This window comes from Panthera tigris, chromosome A2 (genome assembly GCF_018350195.1).
Source record: "Panthera tigris isolate Pti1 chromosome A2, P.tigris_Pti1_mat1.1, whole genome shotgun sequence".
Classification (NCBI taxonomy): Eukaryota; Metazoa; Chordata; class Mammalia; order Carnivora; family Felidae; genus Panthera; species Panthera tigris.
In genome coordinates this window covers 75,372,193-75,386,434 of record NC_056661.1, presented here as the reverse complement: position 1 = coordinate 75,386,434, position 14,242 = coordinate 75,372,193, and the positions used below count along the sequence as shown (strand labels likewise).

The 14,242-nt window shown below is 36.3% G+C and overlaps 1 long non-coding RNA gene across 1 annotated transcript in view; it reads right to left on the bottom strand.

Annotated features, from left to right (window-relative positions):
- Positions 1 to 9,104: 9,104 nt before the first annotated feature.
- Positions 9,105 to 14,242, bottom strand: part of LOC122236430 — a 65,449-nt gene continuing 60,311 nt past the window's right edge. The window contains exon 3 of the long non-coding RNA XR_006214482.1: positions 9,105 to 9,136. This is a non-coding gene — a long non-coding RNA (uncharacterized LOC122236430). The remainder of the gene's footprint in view (positions 9,137 to 14,242) is intronic.

Here is a 14,242-nt window from a genome sequence, read left to right as displayed (position 1 = left end):
ACCAAAATAGTAAGTTACAAACAATATTGTGTCTTAGAATTGAGGGTGGATGCCAGACATGAGTGCTGCTCTTAAAATCCTAACGTGTGCAGAGTTGGTGGTCCCTGCCATACACTCATTTAACTCACCTTTGTGGTCCTTCAAAAACTAGATGGATCTTGGTGGATGATAGTTGTCTACTGTGAACTTAACCAAGGCGTACTCCCAGTCACAGGTGCTATGTCAGATGAGGTACCTTTGCTAGAGCAGATTAACACAGCCTGAGGTACACAGTATTTTAAATTCACGTGATAACACCTATCCGTGAGCATTCACAATATAAGAAATGCTAAATGGGCAACAGATGGATGGTGTGAAAAACTGACCACAGCCAGCCTCTGCCATTGGTCATGTCAGTGCTAGCACAATGGGCTCAAGAATGAAGTCGTTTTATGGTTGGCAGGGGTGGAAGCTGTGCATGGGTCCAACAGCAAGTGCTTCTACTCATCAAGGCTGAGCAAGCTACTGCTGCTACCAGATGCCCCACCTTCCAGTAGCAGGAAGCCATCCTGAGCCCCCTGATTCATGGACAACATACCATGGAAAACAAGCAGCCACTTGAGGGGCATACTGATTACAGCTGTCCTGTTGTGGCTTGAATTGTGGCTCCCAAATATATATGTAGAAGTTCCAACGTGGTATCTGTATATGGGACCTTGTTTGGAAATATGGTCTTTGAGGGTGTAATGAAGATGTAAGTTAAGATGAGGTGGGGTAGAGTGCGTCCTTAACCCAGCATTACTGGTATCCTTATAAGAAGAGACAAAGAGACACAGAGGCAGACACAGAGAAAATACATGTGAAGACATAGACATATGGGGGTAAGATGGCTATGTGATGACAGAAGCAGAGATTGAGAGTTATGTTGCTGTAAACAAAAGAACATGAAGGATGGCTGACAACCACAAGAAGCTAGGAGATAGGGTCATGGCCCTGCTGACACCTTGATTACAGACTTGTATGTAGCCTGCAGAATTGTGAGAGAAGAATTTTCTGTTGTATTAAGCCATCCAGAGTGTGGTAGTTTGTTATTGTGGCCCTAGAAAACTAACACAGGACCACTTTCACCCTTGGCTGGGGCAGCAATTTATCTCACCTAGAATTGATATTATGGGTACAATACCTGCAGGACTTTGGCCAGCACAACTGAAGGCTCACAGTGACTGGCCAACATAAAACAGAGAATACTATCCACTACTGTCATGGACCAAGGGTTCCACTTCACAGAAAAGACTTTACAACAATAAACATGTCCGTGGGATCCTTGGATCCAATCACAAAATACACCATCCAGAATGTACTGGCCTCGCAGAGCAACTGAATGGCCTTTTGAAGGTATAGGTGAAGCATGAACTTGAAGTTGATACCTAAAAAAGATGGAATGCCATCTTCCAAGATATATCTCTGCAACCCGTAGTTTCTGTTTCCCAAAGGAGAAGTGTTTCCACTACAAAAACAGCTAGAGCTTGATTAAACTTTAAACTATGGATACTGCCCAATCCCTGAAGACTTCTTGTGTCAAGAGAAAAGCAGACAAGAAAAAAAGGATAATCAGCTTTAATCATATGCAGGAGGAAGTAGGGCTGTGTTATACAGGTAAGAAAGAACAGATTTGCACTTACGTAAACCACTGTATCATCTTTCGTGACCCCCTTGCCTAATTTTGACAGTAAATGGACAAGTACAGGAGCCATGTCCTAAGAAGGCCTTGATAATCACAGTCTCAGATATTTATGGGCATTAAAAGGCCTGGCCCCTTGGGGCACCTGGGTGGTTCAGTCAGTTAAGCATCTGACTCTTGGTTTTGGCTCAGATCGTGATCTCATGGTCCATGAGATTGAGCCCAGCATCAGGCTCTGTGCTGCTGGTGCAGAGCCTGCTTACGATTCTCTCTCTTTCCCTATCTCTCTGCCCCTCCCCTGCTCTATCTCTCAAAATGAATAAATAAACTTAAAAAAAATAAAAGGCCTGGCCCCTTTATCTCAATTTAGGACATCTCTGAAGGGAACACCCAGCTCCAGGGTCCCCAGGATATCCACTGAATCCTCTAACAAGCTGAACCACAAAAAAACTTCCCCATTTGCCCCATCTTGCTTGTCTCACTCTTTCTCAGGTATTGGCTATAAGGCATAAACTCCTGGACATGAATCCCTATCTCAGAGTCTATTTCCCAGGAAAGTCCAGACCAAGTAAAGATTTACTGTGGAGGAGGGAAAACAAATATTGTTAAAATGTCCTAATTACCCAAAGCAATCTATACATTTAATGCAACCCCTACCAAAATACCAGTAACACTTTTTCACAGAATTAGAACACATAATTCTAAAATTTGTATGGAACCACAAAGACCCTGAATAGCCAAAGAAATCTTATAAAAGAATAAAACTGAAGGTATCACAATCCCAGATTTCAAGATATATTACAAAGCTGTAGCAATCAAAACAGTATGGTACTGGCACAAAAATAGACACATAAATCAATGGGACAGAATAGAGAGCCTAGAAATAAACCCACAATTATATGGTCAATTAATCTACAACAAAGGAGGAAAGAATATCCAATGAGAAAAAGACAGTCTCTTCAACAAATGGTGTGGGACAACTCGATGGCTACATGCAAAAGAGTGAAACTGGACCATTTTCTTATACCATACACAAAATAAACTCAAAATGGATTAAAGACCTAAATGTGAGCCCTCACACCATAAAAATTCTAGAAGAGAGCACAGGCAATAATTTGTCTGACATTGACCATAGCAACATTTTTCTAGACATATATCTAGAGGTAAGGGAAACAAAAGTAAAAAACAAAAATGAAAACAAAACTATTGGGGCTACATCAAAATAAAAAGCTTCTGCATAGCAAAGGACACAATTAACAAAATGATAACCTACTGAATGGGAGAAGATATTTGCAAATGATATATCTGATAAGGGGTTAGTGTCCAAAATATATAAAGAACTGATACAACTCAACATCAAAACACCCAAGCAAATTAATTACCCAATTAAAAAGTGGGCAGAAGACATGAACAGACATTTCTCCAAAGAAGACAGATCGCCAACAGAGACATGAAAAGATGCTCAACATCACTCATCATCAGGGAAATGCAAATCAAAACCATAATGATGTATCACCTCACACCGTTCAGAATCTTGCCATTTGCAACAACATAAATGAATCTAAAGGATATAATGCTAAGGGAAATAAGTCAGTCATGGAAAGACAAATACTATCTGATCTCACTCATATGTGGAATTTAAGAAACAAAAAGACAAAGAAAAAAGTAGTTCGTGAGTTTCTGCCCCTTCTCTGCTCCTTCTCTCTCTCTCTAAAAATAAATACACTTTAAAAAATACTTACTATAAAAATGTAGGAAAGAAGACAGTATAATTTTGCTACAAATAAAATCTAAGTGGATAATGGTTTAAATGCAGAAGACAAAGATATAAAACTTTCAGACGAGAACATAGGAGAATATCTTTATGAATCAGGGTAGGGAAGAGTTGCCAAAATAAGACATGAAAAGCATAAACCATAAGGAAAAGACTAATAAGTTTGACTATATTAAAATTAAGAACTTCTTGTCCATAAGAGGCACATAAACAAAATGAAAAAGTAATTCACAAATGAGAAAAATATAGATGAATTCATACAACTTCAAAGGATTATTATCAAAGATATATGTAATATTATACATATTACATATTTACATAATATTTTACATATATACACATAGATATACATATAGATATATACACATATATGTGTATATATGTGTATATATATATACACCTCCAATTTGGAAACAAAAGATGAGCAGGTATCATTTACAACCTGAATATAAATCTTTAAGAAATAATTTACAATGAATTGAGAAGTATCTAAAAGTCTTTATACCACCCAGATATATACAAGTTTAGCCGAAAAGATGTTTGTTGGTTTTTGGACCCTGAATATAGACCACCATTCATTTATTTTGTTCATCTATGTACATTTCTTTATAATTTTCCAGTTATTCCAATCATCATTAAAATATCACCTTAAAAATATTTGTAATATATTATTTAACTGTTAAGCAAAATGTGATTCCATTTCAACTAGATCTCAAGTACCATTCTTCAATTAAAATTAATCAAAATTAATGTAATTAAAATTCTTAAAGTCTTTAAAATTAATTAAAAACTAACATTCTTTCACTGTGCTTACAAATCATATACATACATATGTGTGTGCATGTATGTGTGTATAATAGCTATGAAAATCCATTTTATAAGTTTATATGCTATATATATTAGAATACATGTTTAAACATCAGTCCACAAAGAATTCTTGATTCAGTAGATTTCAAGTATGGTATAAACTACCCAGGAAATATCAACGAGATATGAAGTATTTGACCATACCCCTCTCACTTCTGCACACAGTGAATGCCACCTTCGAATGCTAGAAGAGTTTGTTTTTGTAGAAGCCAATCTTATTTTAGTCCTAGTCACTTTAGTCACTGTAACCAAAATTATGTAAACTTTCTAAATAGACTAAATATTCTAAAAATACAGTGAAACACCAACCTCCACACCAACCAAGTCACAATATGGGTGTCTGGCCTAAACCCACAAAATGAGAATGATGGGAAGGTCATTTATCAAACAGCAGTGACCATAACGTGCTCCCACCACTGTGTCAAAAACAAAGGCAACCAAATGGCTATTACTCAAAGTTATTCCGTTATCGCTGGGAAAGCATTTCGTCCCTTCATACCCTCAATGCTTATCATATTAGACCTACAACTTAAGTTCAATAATTATAACCATGTGTCTTTGAAACATTTCCCCATACCTTGGAAAATGGTGGAACAGTTTGTAGCTTTGTTACTATGTTTTTAGGATTTCCCTTGAAATATGAGTGTGTTCTGTGCAAAAAGGATTTGTTCCAATCTGTTTGTTACCACTTATAGTGCAGCCTTGGGTATTTTGAACCCTAAATGAGCTGCTTTGACCATTAGGAAGAGTTGTGAAGACACATATGTCAAACGTTATGAAGCAGGCCCAGTTTGTCCACATTTGCTCCCCACCTGCAAACAATTTCCATAAGGCCTCTTTCTCTAAGCATTAACGCCATACCCATGAGCTTACGAACATATCCACTCAGCTGCCATATTCTGACTGTTGTCTTTTTCTTCCTCCTCTCCTCCTCTGGTCTTGGCTACTAGAGGTCCCACTACCGATGCCTTAAAATTTTTGGAGCATATTCAGTAAAATAGAGAAATTAGTTTTCCTTTTTCTTGTCACTTGCTATTGGAAAAGCAGCCATGCCAAGCTGCTGCCTTTCACCTGCTGTACCATATCTATTTTAAAATATTCCATTTTGGATAATATAATGTATGTGTATAAGCCATCTGCAATCTACAACCTGGAAAAGTTGGTTAACATTTGCAGTTTCCTAACCCTGACTTCACACTTCAGGGTAGGTTGGTTAGCTTTTGAGAGACCCTATCAGGTATCCACTCTCCAGAAAACAATACACAGAATACTTTCAATTGAAGTCAGTTAAGCTTCTATTTTGGCTCAGGTCATGATCTCACGGTTGGTGAGTTCGAGCCCCGCATTGGACTCTCTGCTGTCAGCACACAGGCTGCTTCAAATCCTGCCTCCTTCTCTCTCTGCTCCCTACCCCCCACTGCTCATGCGCTTATGCGCACTCATGCTCTCTCTCTCAAAAATAAACATTTAAAAAATGCAGTCTAAATCTCGACTATTGCATTTGCTGATTAGAAAGGAGTTTTCACTGGTGAAACGACAGGTGATCAAGATGTGAGATCACCAAGGAAATTAGCGTGGGCCCCTCTACCCTGTCACAAATAGGGTATGAGAATCGGGTGAGCCCAACATACTAACACTTCTGCAGCAAACAAAGCCTTAGGACCGTAACTCCTTCTGCCACCACAGCCCCACCCTAACATCACAACCACTTAAGGGAGGATTTTGTCATCTTTGCTGATTGACGAAGAAGCGATCTTGTTGCCGAAATTTTTCTCACATTTCCCTTGCGATAGACCTTTAAAGAAAGGTGCTCTCGGAGTGTGGTAAGGACAGAGAGTAGAAATTTTAGATTGTCTACAGAACAGCTGCACTGTTCTGGTGACTGCTAATCAGTGCGCATGTGGAAAATTCAGTTCATGATGTTTTCATTGTAACAGGTCACCCTGAGGATGGAGTAAGGCAGTCATAGTTCACTCTCTCCTCTCTGGTTTAAGGCTACTCGGAGTTATCAAAGAATCAGAAATTGTCCCATAACAGTTCTCAACAACTCTTATATAACTATAAAAATAGAAAATGAGTAATAATATCTATTGATGACACAGATATGGTGGCAATATAAATGGTTACCATCTTTTGGGAAAACAACTGAAAATATCTATTAAAATTAAACCTTTGCATACACTTCAGCCCCATAGTCTAATTTTTGGGAATCGATTCCATGGGTATGAGTATCAGAATATATAATGGAAAATACAAAAAAACAAATTACTGCAGCACTGGTTAAGGTGGCACAAAATAAAATGCAAGCCAGATGAATGCCAACACATGGAAAACACTTAAATAAATTATGCATGGACTTATAAAACATTAGCAATTATTATTAAAGAATAATTAAGTTCTGTGAACTGATGGGTGACTTGGGGGTATTCCAAAATGTGTTGAATGAGGAAAATGACGTGAATGGAAGAGTATTTAATATTCCACTTCTGTAAACAACGACAAAAAAGTGTATGGAATGTGTACGTACATTAAATTACAAAAGGATACAAAATGTGAGGAGTGAAAGGGACAATGAGAGCAAAGGATAGAGAAGGTGGGGAAGTAAGGTAAGCAGAAAATTAAAGTCGGGAAGAGACTACTAATGAAGAACCATAATACGATATGATGTGTGTGAAATTATAGGTGTATATGTATGCTTACAGAAATTAGAAGAGCAAGATGGATCTCTTATGAAGATGTCCATAACGTATTAAACAGAAAAAAGTAACAATTAAGTAATGGGTACTTTCTGATTCTATTTCAGGATAAAGGAAATAAATAGCATCTCTATACAGATATATCTATGGCTATGTGTTTGCCTGAGCAAGAATAAGGGTTTGGAAAGATACGGAATCAGATCTCCAGGGGATGACCTTGGGATGGGGTGGGTTAATTAAGAATTTGGGCTGCTGGGGCAGGTGAATGTTAGCTTTGCCCACTTTTAAACTGCATTATGTTGTTTTACTTATTACAACCCAAAAGTATTACTTTGGCAATTTGAAAAGAAGAAAACATGCAAGTTAGAGATTCTGGATAATTGAACAATTTTCTAACTAATTCATGGGGAAAAATAGTTCTTAAATATTTTTGAATTAATTTTTTTTAAATCATTTATTTTAAACTATTAAAGCTTCATTAAATTCACCAATGTACCGAATCCTTATTGGAAATCCTTATTTTGGTCAAAGAATTAAAGTTACTTCAAATATAGTAATGAAATTCTTAAGCATCTATTTAACTAAAGCTCGCAAAGTAAATCATATTCACTGTCATTTTTGCATAGGAGTAACAGTTCTGGCTTTTGAGAGCTATCAAAAATTGCATTTCATGGAGCCGTTACTATATGGCAGACATTATGCTTTTATTTGTTTTTTTTTGAGCTATAATTTACATACATAAATTTTACATAAAATTTCCCTTCTATTCCCTCAAGAAACAGATGCCAAGATGAGAATAAGCATGCATTATGTTGGCAAAGGTTGTTGTCGTTTTTAATTTTAGCTATTGTAATAGAAGTTTAGTTACTTCCCATTGATAACTTTTACAAAGAACTACATGAACAGCCCTATTCAGCAGGTGAAATCTCCCCAATGGACTTATTTTAAATAGCTTGCCCATGGCAATTCAGAGCTGGTTTGATCTTGAAAATGCTGCCTGTAACCACATGTGACCTATTGTCTGCAAGGATCCTAAGTCTTTATTCAGTGATGGTTGGTTATGCAGGTGGCTGTTCAAAGTCAGTAAGGCACAGAGTGTATTTCCTGGTTATTTCCTCAGTTTAAGGAGGTGATCAATATCACCTTTTGAAGCTTTTTGCAGGTTTATCTTTGGGTAGTGGGAATACAGAAAATGCAAATAAATAGAAAATAGAGATAAAAAGTCATCCACACCCTATTTAGTAAGTATGTAAGTTTAAACTCAGTTTGATGGAAGTTGAGGGAAAAAAATTATTGAAAAGTAACATCAATCGTAAGCTGAGACTTGTATATAATGAGTTAAGTTTATTAAGGTAAATTTTCTCTCTGAAGTGCTAAGTATGTAGTGAAGACACATTGGCAAAAATCAGTTTTTGTGTTTTAGGACTCTAGCATAAAATGAAGAAGAAACAAGGATTGTGAATGATGTTCAGTCCTCCATCTTTATGATTCTGATTTGTGTTACATCAGTAGAATAATTCTACTGAAAACCAGCATGATTAACCACGATGTGACTTTTAAGGAATTCATTTGGTGGAAGGTGGGGTGAAAAGGAAGTTAAACAAAACCTTTGTGGGGTCTTCTTTGATGTTATTTTTTAGTCTTTTGTTTTTGGCAGGGGTTGGAGTGCAGTTAGGGAAAATAAGTGGTAGAGAAAGGGATTGTGTGATTTAGGAATAAATAACTGAGTAATGTGGCCCCAGTGAGACCCAGAGGTTGGGATTGGAGGGTGGGTGTGAGGGCATGTGAACTGAAAGGTAGTCCATTTTCATTTTTTGTATTTTTGCTTTTTAAATCTAGGGTTACATCCAAGGCTGTATTTATCTCTCTAGAAAATTATCAGTAGAATACAGAAACAAAGAATACAGAAACTAGGCTCTATTTCCACCCTCTTGTGTGTATGTCTGTGTAAACTGGCAAGCTATAAGCTTCCAATGAGCTTAGAAATGGCATACCAGCTTCTCTCCTACCATAGCATCAATGTTTATCTACCTCTCCCACAATTAAAATCAGATGTCCGACCACAAGCAAGAGTGAGGCTTTGCTTACCTTAATAATGACTGCTTGTAACCTCACTATTCAGCCACTTAACTACTGGCCCTATGAATCAAATCAGCAGAGAGGAAGAAAAGTGTCAGTGTCAGAATCCACTTTGGGCATTTAAGCTGACTCCACATTTACAAAAACATTCATAGAAACAAATTCCAACCTCAAATCTTTTTCTCCGACTTCAAGTCCATCAGATTGCAAGTTAATTACTAATTCTAGTTGACTGCATAAATCAACAGACCAAAAATGTGTAACCATTTGCTTAAAGGGCAAATGATTTGTGAAATTTCACCTAGCTGTTTTTATTCATGTCATGCAAAATTATGTATATTACCATTATTCACCATTTAATCATCAGCCACATTCTAAACAGTTTGAAATATCAAGTCAAATCTAAATTCTCTGAATTTTAAAGTGTTTAATTACACGAGGAATAGCAAAACAGGAAGAAATTATTCAAAGCTAATTTTGCAGATCCTTGCAAGAATGGAAATGACAACCGTATTTCCAATAGGTCCAAAACCAGAAGTTAATTTTATTTCTCAAGTCAACAAAACTCTTTTTATTGAAATGCCAATCTGTTCACAGAATTACAAACTTACTGTATGCTAGAAAAAGGCTTAAAGAATGAACACAAACAGTTAAAAGGAAATCGTTGACAAAATACAAAATGAATGCATTCTAGGTAAGTGATTCTATTCAATTGCACATCTAATTGAGATATTTTGGATTCCTAAGCATAAGCTTAATTTTTTTCCTCCCAAGTTTGGTCAACTTTGATTTAACAAGCACTGCGTGCCTTGTCCTACCTCTTCGCTCTACTCAGATATCAGATTAATGTAAATTTAGTATTTGTTTTAATTCTATAACACACTCTTACAATATCTTCTGTCTATGCATTGAGCAAGAGAACTATTTGCAGACCTTGATTCTTCATTAAGTGGATGGAAGCATTTCTCCAGAGGTGTCTGATATATGGCAATAATGAAATAATATGACCAATTTGGTAAATGTTCACCAAAAGACCTCGAGACATTTACACATATGCAAGAAAACACAATGCATTATAGAAGAAGAGAAAAAGTAAATATAATGAAACTAGCTTATATAGAAATAATTGCCTCATTGGTTTGTGTCTCAACGTATTTTAAGGAGGACACTATTTACAATGATAATATAGGATATTAGCATTCTTTCTAAAGTTAGGGAACCCAGTTTTATTTTTAGCAGGCTCTTAATATTTGTAGAAAAAGAGCTTAGCTACACCCCCCCATATTACATAATCTAGACTTATAAATGGAATGACTTCACTTTCAGTGATTGAGGTCTGAAGTTAAATTCATCAGTTTGTTATTCATTATATTTTGTCAAGACAAAAGAAAAAAAAAAAAAAAAAGCTTAGTGTGCTGGGGCACCTGCATGGTTCAGTTGGTTAAGCATCTGACTTTGACTTAGGTCATGATCTCACCATTCCTGAGTTTGAGCCCCATGTCAGGCTCTGCGTCGACAACTCAGAACCTGGAGCCTGCTTTAGGTTCTGTGTCTCCCTCTCTCTCTGCCCCTTCCCCACTCACACTGTCTCTCAAAAATAAATAAACGTTGGGGCGCCTGGGTGGCTCAGTCGGTTAAGTGGCCGACTTCGGCTCAGGTCATGATCTCGTGGTCCGTGAGTTCAAGCTCCGCATAGCGCTCTGTGCTGACAGCTCAGAGCCTGGAGCCTGTTTCAGATTCTGTGTCTCCCTCTCTCTGACCCTCCCCCATTCATGCTTTGTCTCTCTCTGTCTCAAAAATAAATAAACGTTAAAAAAAATAAATAAATAAACGTTAAAAATAAATAAATAAGCTTAGTGTGATTCCAAAAGTAAATAACTCATTTTGAGGTAAATCACTGAGAATTTAAAATTAAACTAAAATAGACGCTTTTGTTTTATTAATGGAATAATTAATAAAGGAACAGTAGTTTTCACATTCTTTCTGCATCACAGATCTCTTTTAGAATAAAAATCTGATGAAATGTCTGGATTTTCCCAGAAAAAAAAAATGTATATTCTAACTAAATTTTGTATATGGTTTCTCTGTAAACTTGTCCTTTCACACCAAATTTTAAAAACCTTTAACTTGGGGTCAAGTTAAAGAATACCTGCATGCAATAAGGATCCTGTCATAATTATGTTTATTGTTACCAGACTGAGCCACAATTTGGCTCAGATTCCTAGCAGCCAGGGGGAAATAGAAAGCCTGGTTATGATGACCTCATTAGAAAAAAAGAAACAGGGAAAACAAAGTTTTGCCTAGCAATGAATTATAAATAATTTCCCCTGGAACTGTTTTTGTAAACTTTACTTTGGAAACTGTGCATAATCTCACTTGCAATAGTAAATTTCATGTAATTTCTTATTTTAGGCACTTAAGAAAATAAGAGGACATAAGATTACTAGGAAACATATAGCCTGTTGGTCGTCTGAACCATAGGAGAATATGCATTCAGTTCACCTGGTAGTTAGTCAATTCTATCCTTAGACTTTATAGACCTTAGGCTTATATTCCTTAACATTTTACTGCTCATTTAAAGCTGGGCTTTTAATAGGTACAGTTCAGGTATCAGCCCTCTGGAAATCTCTGATACATTCAGCCTTATGAAAGATAGGAAAAGAAGAAACAACATGTGTATAATAAAGTCCCCAAAGAAGAAAACCAAAACAATAAAATGAGATATTTTAAAAATCTATAATAAAAAAAACTTTCCTAAAATTAAGAATATATATGCATAAGACAGTACATGTTGAAAGGACACACTGTGTACCTGGGAAAATAAAATGAGAACACAGGAAAGTAAGGAAATTACTGGTTGTTGACAAAATTGAGTAAATTCTCTTGACATCTGGGAAACATCTTGAAATCTAAGTCACTTATAACTGACAGAAAATAAAATTGTGAGGAATTTTCAATAGCAACATTTTATGCCTTCTAGGATAAAGCAAAAATAAAATCTGGACCAACTGTTTTCTACTCAGATAAGTTGCTTTTCAAGTATAAAGCCAAACTCTTTTCAACATCCCATGAGTTATTCCTGATGTATCCATTCAAGAATAACCTTCAGACAATTAAAATGACTGGATAGACATTAATTTAAGGGCATTTGGTGAGCATTAGCATATAGTTAATTATAGAACAGTGAGTAAATAATGGTAATAAGGGAAGAAATACAATATGTAATAATTATAGGTACCAATCCTAATGCTGACATCTCCCCTAAGGGTACAGAGTGAATAGGATGAAGGAACAGGGATAGAATGTAGACTTCTTTCAATATACCTTGTTCTATGGAATTGACTTTGAATCTGTGTAAGCATTTTATATAATAAAAAATTAAGTCCCTAAAAATTGAATTAAAATGAGAGAAGTGAATCAAAACCAGTAACTAGTGCTGGCATAACCCCTCAGAAACGAATCCAAATATCTTTTCGTTTGTATTTATTTTTTTAGAGACAGAGCAGGGGAGAAAGACAGAGGGAGAGAGAGAGAGAGAGAGAGAGAGAGAATCTTAAGCAGGCTTGCTCAGCATGGAGCCCAAAGCAGTGCTTGATCCTATGACCCTAGGGTCATGACCTGAGCTGAAATCAAGAGTCAGATGCTCAACCAACTAAGCTACCCAGGTGCTCCAAAATATTTTTTAAAAAACAGTTTTTGATTGTACATCCCTAATATATGCCTTAAGGACAAAAAAAAAAGCTAGAAAAAAAATGGTAGTTTTCAGTAATCATAGTATAGGTGATAGCAATGATTTTGTAACTCAAAAATGTTGTATGCATAAAGTATAATTCTGCGATATTATAATCCTATTATCCAGTGTCCTTGACAAGCAAGATTCTTGACAAGGGAGAAAGGAAAAACTGATGTCAGAAAGAAGAGATTAATAAGAGCTTTTAGTCCTGAATTTGAAGTCTCAGTATAAACTGACATTTTCTGCTTGAAAGAAACTATTTGTAGTTTTTTCAACTGAAAAGTCTAAGAAACACTGATGCACCCAGTAGCAAAATGTCCTAGAAGCACTCTTGCTCCCCAGGATGTGGTGTTGAAATCCAATTTCCTTCTGAAAGGAACAAGAGATCTTTGGAGAGATGGCTAATTCTAGATTCAGATCCAGGACAGGAAATATACAAGCTTGTCTTGGAAACTCTTGTCACATCAGATAATGAGGAAGCTATCAAAGATTATTAAGTGTGTGCCAAAAACTTGAAAATCAGCTCTCAGAGACTGTCAAAGATGAAGCAATATGAAGATCAATGAGAAAAAAAAAAACCCTTCAAAAGATTGAAATTCACCAGGGGCTCCTGGGTGGCTCAGCCAGTTGAGCCCTGACTTTTGATTTTGGCTCAGGTCATGATCCCAGGGTGGTAGGATTGAACCCTGCATTGGGCTCTGCGCTGAGTGTGAAGCCTGGGTTTTTTCTTTTCCCCTCCCTCTGCCCCATCCCCACTCATACTATCTCTAAAAAAAACAAAAACAAAAACATATTTAAATTCATCAGTTTAAATCCATGAGTTCATAATGATACTTACAACAATAATTGGTCAGCCATCGGAAGACTCTAATGAACCAACTCATTACTTTGAAAATGTATAAGCAAAGAACCACTGAGTAAATTATGGTAGGTCAGCAAATAAATGAGAAAGAAATGACAGAATTGGAATATCATCCATTTGTAACACAAAATGTGTTCGTGGATGTAGGCATTAAGTATCAATTATTACTAATACCAAAAACAGAAAGAAAACCAGATATTAGGTGTCTCCTGAGAGAGGAAGGAATCTTTCCAAAAAATCAAACCTGAATCTGGTTAGTCTTCCTGATCCATTTATTAAGTCACAGACAAATCAGAGGAAGAAGGAATATGCTAAACCCTGCTATGGAGATGTGATCAGGACAAAGAATTCTACAGGACACACAATTGAGTTTCTTCAAATAAACTGAAGAGAGGAAAAATAGATGGAAGGGGAACCCCCCATAGGTGAGAAAGGAATATATTAACCAATAATGGCATGTAGGCCTTGTTTGGATCCTGATTCAAACCAGAAAACTTTCTGACATTAAAGATATAGTTGGAAATGTAGACACTGACCAAATATTTGATGGCATTCAGAATTATTTTATTTT